The sequence below is a fragment of the Carassius gibelio genome, chromosome B5, assembly GCF_023724105.1.
Source record: "Carassius gibelio isolate Cgi1373 ecotype wild population from Czech Republic chromosome B5, carGib1.2-hapl.c, whole genome shotgun sequence".
Lineage (NCBI taxonomy): Eukaryota > Metazoa > Chordata > Actinopteri > Cypriniformes > Cyprinidae > Carassius > Carassius gibelio.
In genome coordinates this window covers 17,031,231-17,048,583 of record NC_068400.1, presented here as the reverse complement: position 1 = coordinate 17,048,583, position 17,353 = coordinate 17,031,231, and the positions used below count along the sequence as shown (strand labels likewise).

The following is a 17,353-nucleotide window of genomic DNA, read 5'->3' as shown; positions in this document are numbered from 1 at the left end:
AGGCTCAGACTTGCACCAAGCCCAAAGAGTCAGTTTAGGGAACGTCAGGAGCCGTTTCTAGGAGAGGGGATCCTGTAATGGGCTCGTATCTGCATTGCTCTTTTCCTCCTGGCCTGCAGAGGTCACTCTCAATGAGTACTGTGTCATGTTCCCTCCAGAACTGCAGATGGCTCTTGCCCTATGAACTCTAGCCCTATGGTCTCTCCACTCCTCCAGAGAGCGTCATCACCCCGTACCATGTTCAGTGCTTTGTTTGACACTTTATAAGTCTGTTTGTTCCCTGCTATTGTGTTCAGTCTTGAGCCTATGCTTCCTGTGTATCCAGTTGCTAAGTTAAGTTTGATTGTGCTTTTATTTTTGGACCCTTGTGTCTTTTTTGTTTAATGGTAGCTAAGTTTGCTACGTTTATTTGATACTTTTGTTTTCTCTAGTAAAGATTATTGTTACTTTTTGAAGATTCAAGCCCCTTGGCCTTTTTTGCTCTTTTGTTCTTCCGCTCTTGTGTTTAACAATCTGGGAGTAGCCCAATGAGTAAATTCACACTCTTAGAGCACCAGAGACCTGGGTTCAATCCCTGCTTAAAGCAGCCTCTTTACAATTATAGACCGATCTCGAATCTCCCTTTTCTGTCCAAGATACTAGAAAAGGTAGTATCCTCACAATTCTATTCCTTCTTAGAGAAAAATTGTATCTGTGAGGATTTCCAGTCAGGATTTAGACCAGGATTTAGATTTGAGACTGCTCTCCTTGGTGTTACAAATGACCCCTCTCTTATCATCTGATCGTGGTTGTATCTCTCTATTAGTTCTGTTGGATGTTAGTGCTGCGTTTGACACAATTGACCACAACATTATTTTGCATAGACTTGAACACTTTGTTGGCATTAATGGAAGTGCATTAGCATGGTTTAAATCGTACTTATATGACCGCCATCAATTCGTAGCAGTGAATGAAGATTCAATTCAATTCAATTCAAGTTTATTTGTATAGCGCTTTTTACAAAACAAATCGTTACAAAGCAACTTCACAGAAAATTATGTTTCTACAATATTTAGTAGTAGCTAGTAGTTTGTGCACATTTGACAGGATTTTAGAAAAAATAAAAATAATAATAATAATACAAGACGTAGTCAGCTAGACGATGAACTATCAATATTATTAATTAAGTTATTATATGATTCAGTCACACATTTAGCAATAATTGTTAGTTCTGTTTGTTGATTCAGGTTTAGCATCATCTGAGGTCCTCTGAGGGTTAGCATCATCTCTTCTCAGGTGTTCTGGATCCAGACTGGAGCTTGTGTAAATCCTAGTTACCAGGGATGTAAATCCCGTGGCGAAACATAGAAACAAAATACAGACATCATTAGCATAGCTGCTGATCCAACAAAGTAAAATTAGTTTAACCCAAGCTAATGAATAAAAATGCACCTTTGATCAGATGCAACTACACTCACAATTAAAAAGATACATTATTCGAATGCTTGGCGAAAGAGATGTGTTTTTAATCTAGATTCAAACAGAGAGAGTGTGTCTGAACCCCGAACATTATCAGGAAGGCTATTCCAGAGTTTGGGAGCCAAATGTGAGAAAGCTCTACCTCCTTTAGTGGACTTTGCTATCCTAGGAACGACCAAAAGTCCAGCGTTTTGTGACCTTAGGGTGCGTGATGGGTTGTAACGTGGTAGAAGGCTAGTTAGGTATGCTGGAGCTAAACCATTTAGGGCCTTATAGGTAAGTAATGATAATTTGTAACTGATACGGAACTTAATAGGTAGCCAGTGCAGAGACTGTAAAATTGGGGTAATATGATCATATTTGCTTGACCTCGTAAGGACTCTAGCTGCTGCATTTTGGACTACCTGTAGCTTGTTTATTGACGAAGCAGGACAACCACCTAGAAGTGCATTACAATAGTCCAGTCTAGAGGTCATGAATGCATGAACTAGCTTTTCTGCATCAGAAACAGATAACATGTTTCGTAGCTTGGCAATGTTTCTAAGATGGAAGAATGCAGTTTTTGTAACATTGGAAATATGATTTTCAAAAGACAAATTGCTGTCTAATATAACACCCAGATTTCTGACTGTAGAGGAAGTAACAGTACATCCGTCTAGTCGCAGAAGGTAATCTACAAGATTCTGTGTAGTGTTTTTTGGTTCAATAATTAGTATCTCTGTCTTATCCGAATTTAATTGGAGAAAATTGTGTGTCATCCAATCTTTTACATTTTTAACACACTCTGTTAGCTTAGATAATTGGGAAGTTTAATCAGGTCTCGTTGAGATATATAGCCGAGTATCATCAGCATAACAGTGGAAGCTAATTCCGTATTTTCTAATAATATTACCAAGGGGCAACATTTATATTGAAAATAGAAGGGGACCTAGGACGGATCCTTGTGGCACTCCATATTTTACTGATGATAAATGAGATGACTCCCCATTTAAGTAAACAAAATGGTAGCGATCGGACAGGAAGGATCTAAACCATCTTAGAGCCTGCCCTTGAATACCTGTATAGTTTTGTAATCGATCTATGAGTATGTCATGATCTATGGTGTCGAACGCAGCACTAAGATCAAGTAAGATTAGAAATGAGATGCAGCCTTGGTCTGACGCAAGGAGCAGGTCATTTGTAATTTTAACAAGTGCAGTTTCTGTGCTATGGTGGGACCTAAAACCTGACTGAAATTCTTCATACAGATAATTTTTATGCAGGAAGGTGCTCAATTGAGCAGACACAACTTTTTCTAAAATTTTAGACATAAATGGAAAATTTGAAATAGGCCTATAATTTGCCAGTACACTAGGATCTAGTTTTGGTTTCTTAATAAGAGGCTTGATAACGCCAGCTTGAATGGTTTTGGGACGTGTCCTAAAGATAACGACGAGTTTATGATATTGAGAAGCGGTTCTTCGGCTACAGGTAACAGCCCTTTCAGTAATTTAGTGGGTACAGGATCTAATAAACATGTTGTTGGTTTAGATTACAGTGATAAGTTTATTTATAATATTGACATATTAATGAGTAAATTACAATGCCCTGTGATTATTTATTGGTATAGGAAATTGAGCTATTTTTCATAATCAATCAAATTTAATGTAACTGTCATCTGAGATATAAATTAATCATATTCCTGATTAATTATTCAAATTCCCTATATATCATTTGAGTTAATTATTCTGTAAAACTCAATGTTGTTACAGTATGGTGGAGGAACGCGGCCGTTTCAAACTTCGTTTTGTGAGCAATCAATCTGTGTATATGGTTTTTAATAATTTCTGCACGTGCGCTATGAAATTATGTAACGTTACTTGTGAGATAAGTCGCAAGACGCGAACTCACTCAACTGACTGAGGCAAAAAGCTGGTCAGTCAGCGCGCTAGATATTCGTAGAAACTTAACCGTATAGTCACTGTTATTTTTAATGAAAGTAAACTGCAGTATAATGTTAAAAGTATCCTGTTAAGAAAGACCAAAATCTTTTTACAGTGAGAAAATTTTAATATGAATAATTAAAAGATAAAGAAATCTTTTATTAGTTGTAACATGTAAATCTTAACATGAGCGATGTTCCTCTATTTCAGTTAAAAAGGCCTTGCTTATTAAATATCGTTATTGAATTCGTGGTAAACCACATGATAGTCAAAAAAATAAACGATAAAAACTCCTGGTCTAAAATTGGCTTAGCTACCCGATTTTTAAACCTAAAACATTTAAATCATAAGTGCTATTTTGATAAATGTTTATTGGAGTCAACAGTTGGAAAATTCCTGTTTTTGTTACATTTGTGTTTTGGAAGTGAACGGATCCTTCCTTCACACTATGTTAATATAGCACCTCAGAGATTAAAACCTTTGGTTTGTTACTTGTGATTTTTGATGCAGAAAATCAGCCTGACAAACGATCAGATAATTTCTAAGTCATATTGAAATTGTAATTCGCTATCTAAACACCAGAGGGAATGCGTGGGTTAGAAATTTCAGGGTACGCCCTGCTTTCTGATTCCAGCTTGCATGAGTGCAAAGCTGCTATCCTGTGGCCGTTTCAGATAATGCGCTCTGATTGCTAATTTATAATCCCCTGTGATGTATTTGAATTAGATGTCTAAATTCTCGATAATTATTTGCATTTACAGCTTTGCTCGTGCGAATATTATTACAGGGAAACAAAAGAATCTTCACTGCCTTTGACTATTTAATTTTACTTTGAGTTTGGTTCAAACATGATTTTAATTAAAATGTAATTGTTAATAGTGGAAATCTAGATGTGTCAGGTCAACTACGGTTTGACCCACTTAGAAGGTAAGCCATCTAGTGGCAGTCTCCTGTTAAATCGACTAACAGACCTCTGTCTTTTCCATTCTGTTTTGAATTGCATGTCCACTTTTACCCTTTTTGATTAATCTCACCCTGTTTGATTAATTTCAAGATCATTAATGATAACTTACAAGCTATCATGGGTTATTATAGGATATTATTCAGATTTTCCTTTTAATTCATACATGCTTATTTTAAATTTTGATTTAAACCAGTTTTGAATTTTTAATTTGAATTAAGTTTTCTGCTCAGCAGGTTAAAGACAGAGAAGCAGTACTCCCCCCCCTTGTGGTGAAAACCAGCTACTCCTTCTCCCTTGTTTCATTCCTTTCTTTTAATTTGATGTTTATTATTTTGCTTCTCTCTTTTGACTTAGGTTATTTTGATAATTACCATTATTATCATAATTCCTTTGTTTTGTTTTATTATTATTAGGTAAAGCTGTTACCTTTCCTCTCTACATATATAGTTACTCAATTGATGTTAAACAAACCAAACCTTAATTAACTTTAAGTTTCCTTTGTTCATCCTTTGTGTATTTGATTGTAGAACTCCCTCGGTGATTGGACAGTCATCTCAGGTTTCCAGTGAGCAAGACTGCCCGACCGGTGTTACCGATACTGGCTGCGAGTGAAACTCGGTTCCTCTTGTCTCAAGAGACATCAGCAATTTTGGCACTCCAAAGGTTGTGCTAAAAGTCACAAGCCGTTCAAGACGGCGCCACGCCAGAGTAACGGAGGACCGGGGACACTGCGGTTGAGTGTTTGGGGAGCACCGGAGAGGTTGACCAAGCCACTGGTTTCCACCTGAATGACTTCAATTCACCCAGGTGAACCAAATGTGATAAAACCCATCCACTTATTATAAGCCACAGAATATTAGATATTCCCCCGGATATATTTTAAGTGTTTAACCCTTTTGCTTCTATAAGCCACACCATATTTCTAGGTTTCCTACCCAGATAGCCCACTCACCTGTTGGCCCTATCTTAAAACCTAGCAGTAGGCTTAGGCCTCCTCATTCTCACTAACACATGGTGTTTCTATTGTTTTCATCTCATTTCAAGTGTTGTGTTTCACTTTGATCTTTTTCTACCCTCTGTTCTGTTGTGATTTGTTTCTTTCATTTCACATAGAGACAGTACCCTGGGAGCCACCAACGAAGTTAAATAGTAGAGCGACCACCAGCAGCCGGTGTCATCACACGACCCGCTAGGCTACTGCCTGTCAAATCTCCATTTCAGGTCCTTCGTTGACCCAAGTTAATTGGCTACTTAACTGTCTGACTGTTTGCATCAGTTAGCCCCAAAATTCTCATAAACGGCACAGCCCGTATGAATATAGCTCGTTAAACGTAGAACGAACTTGCATTGGTCTTTTTGTGTGTTTGTGCTGTGCTTCTCTCACCGACAGAGAATCAGGATGTTCCAGGCACCAGTCCAGCAGTCCACGGGGGCCACCTCTTGACATGGTTGAAAGCAGTGACGACCCCCTTCCTGCCCAAGGACGCCAGTAACCTGCAGCACCCAGAGCAACTAGACACCGAGTTAGATGAACTGATGGCACACGATCCAAACCAAAGCAACTACTACAGAGAACTCGCCAGGATCTTCGGAAGCCTAGTTCACATTCTCGTTGCCCAGGCACGGCTCAGTGAACGGAGCAACATCGCGGAGGAGGCCTGGAAGGACCAGGCCCCAACCCAGAGCCATCTTGATCAGCTCCTCCTCGAGACCCAGAACCAGCGCGAGAAAGAGGACGACACAGATCCAGTGGTACAGAAAGGAGTTGAAAGACTTCACAATGCCCTGCAAGATCTTCGCCTCGACACAGATCAAAAGGAACAGCTGGAGAGAGAAGCCCGAAAAGACCTCAACAAAAAACTCCAGCAAGGTGACGCTCTCCTAAAAAGAGCAGAGACTGAACTGAAAGAAAGAGACTATAAAACCTGGGCCTGCAAAACACACTTGCAAGCGGCCCGAGCTAAATTCAACAAGCTTACTCTGCAGAGACACAAGCTCCAAGATGAACTTGACACTGTTCACACAGAACTGAGACAATCTCACAGATTACAGAGTGGCTGGATCGGAGAAACGCACACCACAAAATTTCTCCCGGGCCGCCACTCCAACCCTTTCAGCCAAGAACCCAGAGCTGGAAAAGGGGGTGTAAGCTCCCTTCTAAGGAAATCACCAGCCACTTTACAAGAACATCTGTCAACAACGGAGGGGACAGAACCCTTCCAGAGAACGCATGTCACTAAACCCTGCACTGCTCACAGAGAACTTCACAAGCTAGCCAGAAGCATCTCTACATTCAATCCAGAACCTGCAGGAGGACATGACGTTCATGCTTCTTTACAAGCCATTGACTTTCATTTGCAAACTGTCGCTAACGTGACAGATGTGAACACATTGTACCTGTTAAAAATCACATCCAGCCGTGATGTGCATTGCTTTCTGGATCGTCAACCAGAGACTGTCAAAGCGTACTACCAGCAACTGCTACAGACTTTGATTCTTGAATTCTCTGATCCAAACTCAGACCATGGGCTCCTTATTGCTATGGACCTCAAACAGGGCCGATTTGAAAACCCACAGACTTTCTGTAGTCAGCTACGAAAAGCCTACTTCGGAGCATGCAACGAACCAGGTATGGAACAGGATGTCAACTTAAAAACTCTGTTCCTCCTAAACCTACATGCCAGTTGGAGTTTTCATCTCAGAGTCCCAGCATGTCCACGTAACAGGACTACACAAGAGTTACGGAACCTAGCCCACAAAGCTTGCACCAAGCAAAAGACTATTTGTGAAAAGACTGTAAAAAACCCCAAAGTCTCTGTCTCTGAGCACTGCTTGGAGTTAACCCTAGATGGCGCCCTACAACACCACAGTCACAGACATTTTTACAGAGAGTCAATACCGTTCCAAGCCTGCAGAGGGCAACACAGTGCAGCCACGTCTGAGACAGCAGAGATCCTGAGGGTGCTGAAAGATCTTCTTCACATGAAAACTCGCAAGGAAGATGAGCCAAGCACCCAGAACACTGCCCGTCATCTACAGACCACAGAGCTAACTGTTACAGCACAAAGTGACAACAACACCCAAGCTCCACAGTCAACAGCTGCACACCCTGAACGAGACAGCACAGGTCCTCACACCAGGTACCACAAACACAAGGTACCAGAAAATGCTGTTTTGACTACCTGCCTTCGCAGCGAGCTACACAAGACCGGTCCTCACCACCCACCGATCGTCACACCTGCCCTGATGCCAACATTCCTGGGCAGCCTTGTCAAAAAGGGGGTGGGCCGAAAAGGAGTCAACAGGAAAGACCTGATCGACACAGGATCAAACCTGACGGTGATCTCATCTCACCTGTATGTCCCACCAAAGAACACTCATACATTGCTCATCGACAAAGACCTGCTAGAACACTTTGACCCTTTTCTGAACTTCAAACAGCTAAAAGACTTTGCTCAAGTGCTAGAACCTCTTTCTCTCCAGCCACACAGGTTGCTAGAGCCAGACTGTCAGGTCGCAGAGGTCACGGGAACTCCCACAGAGCCAGACGGTCAGGTCACAGAGGTCACGGGAACCCCAACAGCCAGCCATGAGTACAACGCCCTAACGACAGGCTCAAGTTCATGCCTCTGTACCTTAGTCAACAAAAAGGGTACGGTGGTACCAGCTTACACCAAAGGGGTTGCTGTTCGGCTCAACCTGCAATGTGGTCAAACCTTACACCACACGCTGGGTTTCTTCCAATCCTCACCTGAATGTGTGGAACTCGGACTCACACTTGCAAACAACAAGCATATCAAACACCAACACCTGTTCCAGCAATGTGATAACATCACAAAAACACACAATGTGATCGTGTACTGGAAGAAGGTAAATGGACACTCGAAGTTACCAAGTCTAGACGAGGACTTTAAAGATCACACTGACACCCTTGCCAAAACTGGCACACTAAACAACATTCTGTGGTCACTCCCAACCCACCCACCCACATTCAAGGTTGAAGTGATTACACACAGCATAAGAACTTTACTAGCTAAACTGCCTTCCTCAGAATCGCTTACGCTGGCTCCGTTGTCTACACAGACCAACATAGCGGACATGCGGGCTTCTGAAACCTCGATAATGACTTTGCTTTACCACCTCTCAGACCCCTCCATCCACCCTGGCAACCAGTCTACAGTCACTGACAACCAAAGCCCCAGACCACTGCATGATACACAAACAATGCTGCGTGCACAGAACAATATTGTGGGTTGTGCATCGTTTGACATCACAATGCCAGGGCTTGTAATGCCACGGAGCAAAAGGGGGATAATGCCAATATATTTCCATGACGCAGCATGTGCTGCACCACGCAGCACCAGAGCCACTGACAAAACACTGAAGCAAGCGTCATGCCAGCAGCAAGATGTGGCAAAACATGGGCGAGGGTGAGCTAAACCCAGTCGCCGCCCACAAAGCAAAGAGACTGTCCTGTCCAACCAAAGACAGGCCTTGTTTGTTTCTTTCTCCCCTTTCTCTCTCTCTCTCCCTATTATCTGTACCAGGGTGCTGCTGTGGTTTGCCGTGCCGTGCTGTCAGCCAAAGAGAGGACAGCTGCCACCGAGAAAACCGCTGAGACTCCTGACTACCGATGACAGGGCACACTACCCCCAGCACTGTAACCGAATACAGCTGTACAAGGTTCCGATGGAGAGAGGACTCCCTCACTCACACTGAGGCCGATGTAAAACACATGTTCAGCCAACATGAGAAAGTGACTGTTACACAAATGGAGTTAAGTGGACACCATCACCGCTCCAAACAGTTCCCGGGAGCTTTGCTTAGAGCCGCTGCTGCCGCCAGAATGTTTAACATTGTTATGTCCAGTGTCAATGCAGTGAACCAGACCGTAAACTCCTTGAAACCACTGTTTACTGTCTTCCAGAAGGACTTTACCCAGACTCAGCTGTTTACAGCGTTAACAACAGACATGCTGTGGGAGGTTAGCTCCTCCAATGACAGCCCAACCACGAGTAAAACCCCACCGTACATGATACCCTTAAGCCTTGTGTTAACTGTGCCATCTTACGCCATCACCATGCCAGCTGACCTGCAACAAATACACCTGGCCAACTCTCTGGATAGCGCCTTCCTACGGCACGTCAACCCCAAACAGAGAGAAGTGAACGTGCTCCTGAACCAACCCATCAGCGAGTCAAGCCAAGTCTACAGACCTAAAGACATTGTCAGTGTCAGGATGTGGAAAAGCAACACCCACACCAAAACACACATTCCAAATGTGGTGGCCTACCACGACAGCGACACTCAGCTGTACCTGGCCCCAAACATGCACATGTGTGCTTTGTCCAAAGACATTCATTATCTCTGCCTTAGCAAACCCTTCCTCAGACACAACTCTGAAGGAATCTGCGAGCTGCAACCCTGGGTCAGCGATACGTGCTGCCCTGCCGAAGCCAAGCCTCGTACACAAGTCACAGAAACGCAAGCAGAGATTGTGGGTAACAGATGGCTCGTCAACACTCCTGTGCGCTCAGCTACGCTGACCTACGACCAGCATGACACCGCCACCCGTGCCAACTTGCTTGACCAAGTACTGAAAGGTACCACCCAACACATTGACATTACTCCTGTCGACACAGCCCTCCAAGCACAGCCTCGACAGCCCGTTCTGAACCAGTCATCTGCGGTCCGAGCCTGGACTGCTCCCGACACTGCACGGTGCATCTCCACCGTCATTGGTCCCGCCCTGACTCGTGGCGTGACCTTCATCCTATACAGGATACTCAACGAGATGCAAACCTCTACAGCCAAACTCACGACAACTGTGGCTGGAGGTCTCCGATGGAATCCCCGGAAAGGGGGTGCCAAGTCAAAGACAACACCGAACCTCACCAAGCTGAATCCTCAGCTTCAGGAACCACCTGCCATCATGACCCACCTGCTACATGACCATCACGATTCACTTGTCATCTGCCCATCCTGATGATTGCCGTCCGATGATGTCCACACCGGGACTTCATCTGACGTAAAGGGGGAGGTGTAACGGATATGCAGATCATCGATTCATGTGTTTAATTCAGATTTTCCAAATGAAACCCTTTTTGCTCTAAATGCCTGGGCTTGGCGCCAGCCTGGCTGGACTTAAGTTATTTACGACAAGAAATTCCAGAGTCACGTGGGTGAGCCTCAAAGGAGACACTAAACCAACCACATTCCAACATACACAAAAGGAAACCTTTCGTAAAGTTCCTTACTTTTGGAAGTCCTTATTAATATGTATTTTTAATGTTTGTGTATTGCATAAAAATGGTTAATCCTGGGTAAATGGTTAAAGTGCTGACTTATGGGTGGAAATGTTCTCCTCAGCCTGGCTCTTTCTCAAATAGTCATGTGTATGTAACCCCCACCTTTGCAGGTCGTAAAACTTTACGACCTCCCTGGACAACAGGAGAGGAGAGAAGCCAAATCTTCTCCCCAATGCATTCTATGGAATGAATTCATTACCTTTTTGTTTTTATGTTTTATAAATGTATTACGTATTCCCTTTTGGTACATTTAGATGTTTCCCATATAAATTGGGACTATCTGCAGTGTTATGTGTTAAGCAAATCTTTAAATATGTGTAATTCTGCATTTGAATGTAACTTCATGTTTTGATCATTTATATATATATATATATGTTATGTTTAGTATTGTTCTAATCGTCATGCTCTGACCGACCCATTTATCTAGAGCAAAGTAATGAAAAATGTATGTAATCTGAATTACAAACTTGCTAGAATAATCCCTGGAAATTGGACAAGCCCTAGATCACCAGGGGGTTGTCTCCACAGAGACAAAGGAACTTTTCCCTCCGCATCAGATCGCGGACGTTCATTGGATGTTCCCTCGAAAAAGGGGCGTGAACCATTTCAAGCTATAAGAATCGACCCAGCAAGGTCCGCCCTCTCTTCTTAAGCTGACTCCCTTCCCTCCTGCATCGACCAACGTTGCTTCGGCACGGCCTTAGGCCGCGCTCATAGCGCAAGCCCCCTCAGCACAGGGGCTGAGAGAAAAAGCCATTTTAATGGCTCCTTTGGAAGCTTTCGTTTTTGTTGTTTCTTTTCTTTTCTTTACTAAGTTTATTCAACTATTCGCCTCTTCACGCAAGGAAGATGAATTCTGGAACATTGTTTGTTGAACCTTTCAAATACCGCGCGAGGACAGAACAAAAGACCATGTGCTCCAGCGTGCGCCGGTCTTCAGCACGCGCACGCCGGTTTCAAAAGATCCAGCGCGCCCCGATGTCCAGCTCACGCACATTGGACACTTTGCAAGTATCACTTTCTCTATGGAAATTTAAATGCTGCTTTAAATTGTTGCTATGATCTGATCGTTGTTGGCTTCCAAAAGTTACTGACTATGATTTCCATACCTGAGCTCCTTATGTGATCTCATTCTATTTTTTTTCTCTCTCTCTCTCTCTCTCTTATTTGGATTCCGTTATGTCTTGTATAAAGCTTATTGTTTGAATTGTCGTATGCATATTTACTCTGTGTGATTTGTAGTTTGATGTATTACTAGTTGATGTTATTAAAAACCCATATACTGACAATTGGCTTGGACTCCACCCCACTTACATTACGAGTCACTGAGATGTCTGATCTATAGCTACAAGCTCTAAATTTAGAAACTAAATTTATCATAAGGATAGGATAATGTTTTCATGGCCAGAGAATATTTTTCCTTGAATTATAAGGCGTGATAACTTTATTGAAAATTGATAGGTCAACAGTGGTTTGCTGGACAAACCGCTGTTTGATTTGCAGTAATTTACAGTAAGAGCTATCACAACAATTGATATGAAGAATGGAATATTGACATATTAATGAGTAAATTACAATGCCCTGTGATTATTTATTGGTATAGGCAATTGAGCTATTTTTCATAATCAATCAAATTTAATGTAACTGTCATCTGAGATATAAATTAATCATATTCCTGATTAATTATTCAAATTCCCTATATATCATTTGAGTTAATTATTCTGTAAAACTCAATGTTGTTACATATCATCACTTTGAGGTACAATATCTATAGCAGTAAGTTTGATTCCATGCGATATAATTAAATCTAGTGTATGATTAAAACGATGAGTGGGCCCGGTGACATTTTGCTTGACTCCAAAGGAGTTTATTAGGTCAGTAAACGCAAGTCCTAATTTATCATTTGCATTATCAACGTGAATATTAAAATCTCCCATGATTAGCGCCTTATCAACTGTAACTAGAATGTCTGAGAGGAAATCTGAAAATTCTTTTAGGAATTCTGTATACGGCCCTGGTGGTCTATACACAGTAGCCAGAGCAAGAGATACATTAGATTTCTTTTGCATGTCTGACAGAGTAACATTTAGCAGAAGTATTTCGAAAGAGTAAATACCTGTATCCTGTTTTCTGGGTAACATTGAGAATATCACTATATATTGTTGCAACACCCCCGCCACGACCAGTCTGACGGGGCTCATGCTTATAACAGTAGTTTGGTGGAGTAGACTCATTTAGACCAAAAAAATCATTTGGTTTTAGCCAGGTTTCAGTCAAGCAGAGTAAATCAAAACTATTATCTGTGATCATTTCATTTACAATAACTGCTTTTGGTGTGAGTGATCTAATATTTATGAGCCCAAACTTTAAAAATTGTTTTTGTTCATTTACTTTACATTTTTCTGGTTTAATTACGATAAGATTTTTTCTAGATCCTACATTATATTTTGACCTCACTATTCGGGGAACAGACACAGTCTTAATAGGTTTTACAGCGCAAGTACTTTTAGCATTTAAGCGGTTGGAACAAAACTCATCATAATGGTTATTTGAGAATTGTCTTACTAGTCACATGGAGCGAAGTGTCCTGGAGATGTTGTCAGAGAGAAGCTCCGCTCCAATTCTGCTGGGGTGTAATCCATCAGCGCGAAACAGTCTAGGACGCTCCCAGAAAAGATTCCAATTATTAACAAATAGCAGTTTCTGTTCTTTACACCATGACAACAACCATTCATTTAAAGCAAAAAGTCTACTGAACCTTTCGTGTCCTCGTCGATACGTGGGCAGTGGTCCTGACACGACGATCGTCACCGCGGGCGTCGTGCTGCGAACCGTCTCGATCAGGCTGCTGAAGTCCTTCTTCAGCGTCTCCGTCTGCCGCAGCGTGGTGTCGTTAACCCCGGCGTGAAGCACGACCACTCTGGGGCTCTCGCCGTCCTTCAGGATCGCGGGTATCTGCGCAGAAACATCGAGAACACGAGCACCAGGCAAACAATGAGTGTGCACTTTACCTTCGGCTAACGTAGCACTTACGTGACGGACGATGGAGTCTCCGATGATCACAGCGTCGCGTCCTGTCTCGCGGAGGGGAGCGAAGCGGTTCTAGATGGAGATCTCGAAGGCAGGAGGGGGAGAAGTCGTCGCCCGGGACCCAGCTCGCGTCCTCCGCTGTGGATGCACCCAGGGTCCGTGGTGTCCCGGCGTCACAGTGAAGGACATCTGGGAAGATTGCGTCCTGGGTGCACTGGGCCTGTGCAGAGAAACACACGGAGTAGTCGTGGTGGGACTGTTAACAGCACGCTGTATACTTACCCCGGACTTGTGAGCGTCAGCCCGGGATGATTCCAGCGCGGCTCTACGCTCTCTCAGCTGGGCCTGCCTCTGTTCCAGGTCGCGAATCTGCTTCCCCACGGCCTCGAGCTCGAGCTGCACAGAGTGGAGACATTCATCCGCCATTAAAGCAAGTAACAGTGAGTACAGCAGTGGTAATGTGTGTGAATAGAGTATTAGCAATGTAAGCGCAGTTAGCAGCAACCACGCTTGCTGATGCTAACTGGCTTAAAGCTAATAGCGGACCCGGGAGATCAAAATAAAACTAGTGATAGCGAGGCGCTCTGATTGTTTTTGTTGTAGAATACAATAGAGGATATATTCACACGTTATATAAACGGAAACGATGATGTATAAAATTGATTTTTAAGTTAAAAATAGTCAATGAAAATAATATAGTGACGGAGCTCAAACGCAGTACAGCCATCAACAACAAACAGGAAGTGACGAACCAGGTATCACGACCAGGTATCATATCGATCACAAGTGCAGTATGGAGTACCTCAAGGCTCAGTACTAGGGCCGCTACTCTTCACGCTTTATATGTTACCCTTGGGAGATATGCTGATGATACTCAGCTCTATATTTATCCCTGGCCCGTTGAAACACACCAATTTTAAAAACAAATTGAATGCATAGTCGATATTAAAAAAAAACTGGATGATGAGTAATTTCATACTGCTAAATTCTGAAAAAAAAACAGAGGTGTTAATTATAGGACCTAAAAACTCTGCATGTAATAACCCAAAACACTGCCTAAGACTTGATGGCTGTTCTGTCAATTCTTCATCATCAGTTAGGAACCTATGTGTGCTATTTGAGAGCAATCTTTCCTTAGAAAGCCACATTTCTAGCATTTGTTAAACTGCATTTTTCCATCTAAAAAATATATCAAAATTATGGCCTATGCTCTCAATGTCAAAAGCAGAAATGTTAATCCATGCATTTTTGACCTCAAGGTTAGATTATTGTAATGCTTTATTGGGTGGTTGTTTTGCACACTTAGTACACAAACTACAGCTAGTCCAAAATGCAGCAGCAAGAGTTCTTACTAGAACCAGGAAGTATGACCATATTTGCCTGGTCCTGTCAACACTGCACTGGCTCCCTATCAAACATTGTATAGATTTTAAAATTTTGCTTATTACTTATAAAGCCCTGAATGGTTTAGCACCTCATTATCTGAATGAGCTCCTGTTACATTATAATCCTCCACGTCCGCTGTATTCTCAAAACCCAGGCAATTTGATGATACCTAGAATATCAAAATCAACTGCGGGCGACAGATCCTTTTCCTATTTGGCGCCTAAACTCTGGAATAACCTATCTAACATTGTTCGGGAGGCAGACACTCTCTTGCAGTTTAAATCTAGATTAAATACCCATCTCTTTAACCTGGCTTACACATAACATACTAATATGCTTTTAATATCCAATCCGTTAAATATTTTTAGGCTGCATTAATTAGGTAAACTGGAACCGGAAACACTTCTCATAACACCCGATGTACTTGCTACATCATTAGAAGAATAGCATCTATGCTAATATTAGTCTGTTTCTCTCTTATTCCGAGGTCACCATAGCCACCAGATCCAGTCTGTATCCAGATCAGAAGGTCACTGCAGTCACCCGGATCCAGTACGTATCCGGACCAGTGGTAGATCGCCACCTAGAAAGGACCTCTACATCCCTGAAAGATAGCGGAGACCAGGACAACTAGAGCCCCAGATACAAATCCCCCGTAAAGACCTTATCTCAGATGACCACCAGGACAAGACCACAGGAAATAGATAATTCTTCTGCACAATCTGACTTTGCTGCAGCCTGGAATTGAACTACTGGTTTCATCTGGTCAGAGGAGAACTGGCTCCCCAACTGAGCCTGGTTTCTCCCAAGGTTTTTTCTCCATTCTGTCACCGATGGAGTTTCGGTTCCTTGCCGTTGTTGCTTCTGGCTTGCTTAGTTGGGGTCACTTCATCTACAGCGATATCGTTGACTTGATTGCAAATAAATGCACAGACACTATTTAAACTGAACAGAGATGACATCACTGAATTCAATGATGAACTGTCTTTAACTGTCATTTTGCATTATTGACACACTGTTTTCCTAATGAATGTTGTTCAGTTGCTTTGACACAATGTATTTTGTTTATAGCAATATATAAATAAAGGTGACTTGACATGACTTGACTTGACTACGTGGCTTAGATGGGTAAGTGGCCTTTTACCTCCTAACCGAAAGCCATGGACGGGCAGAGATGCGCGGCCACTGATTCATCCAGGGGAGGCAGCTTATCGTACCTTTTCTCTTTAGCGCCATCAATGAAAGCTGATTTATGAAGCAGAGGCACAAAGGCGGACGGAGTAGGGAGCAAAGCATGATCTGTGAGCTCATCGTGGACCTCTGGGATAAATGGAGAGGGACACTGACGAGGGGCTTGGCAGATGGGTATGGGAGGGCTCCTCTGGTGGAGACCACTCTACGCCCAGCTTTTTAACTACATTTGAGAGGATATGGATGTCATGGTTCATGAATTCGCCGTCTCTCTCTTGTCTGTGTTTGCGTTGGTGTGCATCCAACGCTGTTAATGACATGCTGTCATCAAGCAGCTCGTCTTTATTTCCCCCAAATGAGAAAAGATAAATCAGAATGAGAGAAGAGGACAGGAGAACATGCTCTCTGTGGAGAGGGCCAAGCACACAGGATCTGGGCCGACGTGAGCTCGCTCACTGCCGGTCGTTTGAGTCTTCTGCCTTGGTGTTTTTTCCTCACAGGTCCCTGGGTCTCTGAGAAGAAAGCGAGCTGTGAGCGGAGAGAAGCGAGACTGAAGTTATCGAAGGGAGAACAATCTGTTCCCATGAGTGAAGCTTCCGGATGGGATTTCCCCAAGCAGGAAACATACTCCATGTGGCTGTTATTGGCATGCAGGAGAGACCCACATGAACTGCAGTAACGGTGTGACATTTGCAACAATGGCAAGTTTTTTTATTAAGCTGTTTTAGTATTCGACGGATAGCGGCAGGGGAAATGGACGGGAACCAATTCATCGTTGAAGCGGCCGAGAAGCAGGCTAGCTGCGAGGTCTCGATACAAGCTGCGAGGGTGTAATTTAACACCTGACGAGTGGCTTTCGGATCAGTGTAGAGACGTGGTAGTTACTGAAGGAGAAAAAATTTGGAGAATCCTGTGGCGTACGCCCGCTTATATAGCCAGCTGCCCCCCCAATTCTGGTGGGCTTCTGCACACTTGGCGGGCTTTGTCACCATAGGCTCGTCCAGGAACGCTGCCTAGCCATTGGTTCATTTTTAATACACTGCATGAATGGCTGTGTAATTTCACTGTGTGAATAATAAAAAAAAAGGCTTCAG

General features: G+C 43.0%; 1 long non-coding RNA gene across 1 annotated transcript; it reads right to left on the bottom strand.

The window, feature by feature from the left end:
- Positions 1–961: 961 nt before the first annotated feature.
- LOC127957912 (uncharacterized) lies at positions 962–14,400 on the bottom strand. The gene is made up of 2 exons (XR_008153893.1): positions 13,218–14,400; positions 962–1,309 (listed from the first exon to the last, which is right to left on the bottom strand). It is a non-coding gene; the product is annotated as an uncharacterized LOC127957912 (long non-coding RNA).
- Between the last annotated feature and the right edge of the window lie 2,953 nt (positions 14,401–17,353).